The sequence below is a fragment of the Cupressus sempervirens genome, chromosome 5 (genome assembly GCF_028749045.1).
Source record: "Cupressus sempervirens isolate cs-2001-9-10 chromosome 5, ASM2874904v1, whole genome shotgun sequence".
NCBI lineage: Eukaryota > Viridiplantae > Streptophyta > Pinopsida > Cupressales > Cupressaceae > Cupressus > Cupressus sempervirens.
Genome location: NC_143122.1, coordinates 450,029,360 through 450,031,763, shown reverse-complemented (window position 1 = coordinate 450,031,763; position 2,404 = coordinate 450,029,360).

The following is a 2,404-nucleotide window of genomic DNA, read 5'->3' as shown; positions in this document are numbered from 1 at the left end:
TCCTTTTTGCATTCTGCCAAGCTCAAATCTAATTCCATGCTTCAAGTTTATTCATGGATATATAATGAAATAATGGGTTTGAAAAAGAAAATGGATATTGTTAAAAAAAACCAGGATATTGATTGTGCCAAAATTAGTTAGTTGGAAGTGCAGGAGGGAAACATCCCAAAAAAACTCAAGGATTATGAACAAAACCTCCAAATGTTTATTAAGGAAAGTAGTAATAAAAATAAACAAGTGACTTCCAATATCTGTGTTGCTACTGCTAGTCTTGGAAAATGCACAAATGAAGATATTATATCACCAGGGGGTCCAAGCAAGAGAACCAAGAGAAGTTCTAGGAAGCAGGCTCAGGAGGTTGTTGGTATTTTGGTTGCTGATGCAGGAGCATCCAGAGGTATAAGGGCAATCCTGTGTCACCCAAAAAAATGTACTTAGACTTAGTTTCTGTTTTATGTCTTTACATTTTTGGATACCCATTTGGCTCAAATAAAGGTTCCAACTCTCATAGTTCAACTATCAGTGCATTTGAAAATCCCGAAAAAATAGGAGCATGCAATTTGGCCATCATTTTGGTGACCTAGAAGGTGTGACTTGGCCAGATGAAGGTAATTGAGATTTAGAGCATTCCAGAAAAAGAATCAAGTCAAAAGGCCCCACGGTTTGAAAGTTATTGCAGTTTTTCAGGTTTTGGAGACCTCCTAAGAATGCTTCAAAGTCAGGTTTGGGGCATTAAATGACCTCGAAAAGGGTCGAAAAATGGGGGACAAGCAAAGCTTGTCCATAGGGCTATAGAGCGCTTCGAGAGCTTTCCAAAAATGTAAACGGTTCGTCAATCGGAGTTACGGTTTAAAAGTTATGCCTCCCAGAAGTTCGGCTACCGTTTCTGGATTCTTCTAGAATTGCACCGACTTCTAACGCAGCTTCCAGAACCTTCTATTTTGTCGGTGGATGCCTACTAGCACTTTCTAGAATGTACTCCTAGTCCTTAACCCTTCGGGGTCTATTTAAGGAGATTTCTAGCATTGTAAAAGGCAGTTCAGATTGGAGCTTGAGAGGAGGTGCTAAAAGGAGAAATATTCTCCAGTTTTATGCTATTGTAAGCCTGTAGGGCATGTTTTGAAGTTTATTTTCTCTGCACTGTTTGTACTAGCATATTTTCTCAGTTAATATAATTCCCCCTTTCTATTGTGTCTATTCTGTTGTTGGGTTGTGTCCCCATCAAGTGGTATCAGAGCGGGTTTTCCTGAGTGTGTAGACAGAGCGCCGACTGTGAGGCAGTTTGCATCAGGACTGTGTGGTTGTGGGTTTGAGTTAGAAGATGCCTCCATGAAGAGAGCGTGGCGAAAGGGCCAGAGCTATTGATCCTGAGGAGGTTAGAGCCCTCCAGAGACAGGTACAAGCATTGCAAGAGGAGCTTCGTAGAGGAGCAAATATTGCCGCAGATGACAATAGTGAGGATGACAATGAAGAGGAAGTAATGGAAGTTGATGGGGAAGTTCTGAATCCTGTAGAGGAAAGGCTTTTTAGGGCCATTTCTAGATTTGGGAAAAGACCTACAATTGAAGTGGGTATATTTTTGAGAAATTTGAAACCAGATGAGTTGATCGATTGGATCAATGAACTGAACGAATACTTTGAGTATGAGGATATAAGGGACCTAGATAGGGTTAAGTTTGCAAAGGCCAAACTAAAAGGCCATGCCAAAATCTGGTGGCAAGAGATTCAACTGGAAAGACTTAGAAGAGGAAAGGAGAAGATCACAAGATGGGATCGCATGGTGGACAAATTGAAGAAGCAGTTCATTCCTGTGGACTACAAGCTTGATCTATTTAAGAAGATGCATGGGTTAAAGCAAGCAGGAAGGTCAGTCCAAGAATATACAGAGGAGTTTTACCGACTCCTGATTAGAGCAGGGCATGCAGAAGCAAATAAGGAGAAGGTTGCTCATTATATCAGTGGGTTGTGACCTAGCATCCAAGAGGAACTAAGTCTGGTAAGAATGACCAGCGTTGAAGAAGCATACCAGTTTGCCCTACGAGTTGAAGAGAAGCTGAGTAAAAGGTTTGAAGGAAGACAAAGAGGGCGAGGTCAAGGAGGAAGGGGAAGCAGTAGATCATCTGGAGGCCGCAATGAAACTCAAAAGAAAAATGAAGATGAGGGTACTAGCAGGAACCAGAGGAATGAGGGTTTCAACCGCTCCCGTGATCAAGACTTTGGAAATCAAAGAGGAAGAGGTAGAGGACGTGGGCAAGGAAGAGGAGGCTTCCATGGTACCTGTTTCCATTGCAATGGAGAAGGTCATCGTGCCTTTGAATGCCCTCAAAGACAAGGAAGGATAGATAGGAGAGCTGAGGGCCAAGCTAGGATTGCTCATGTGGATGAGGATGCACAGTCATCACAT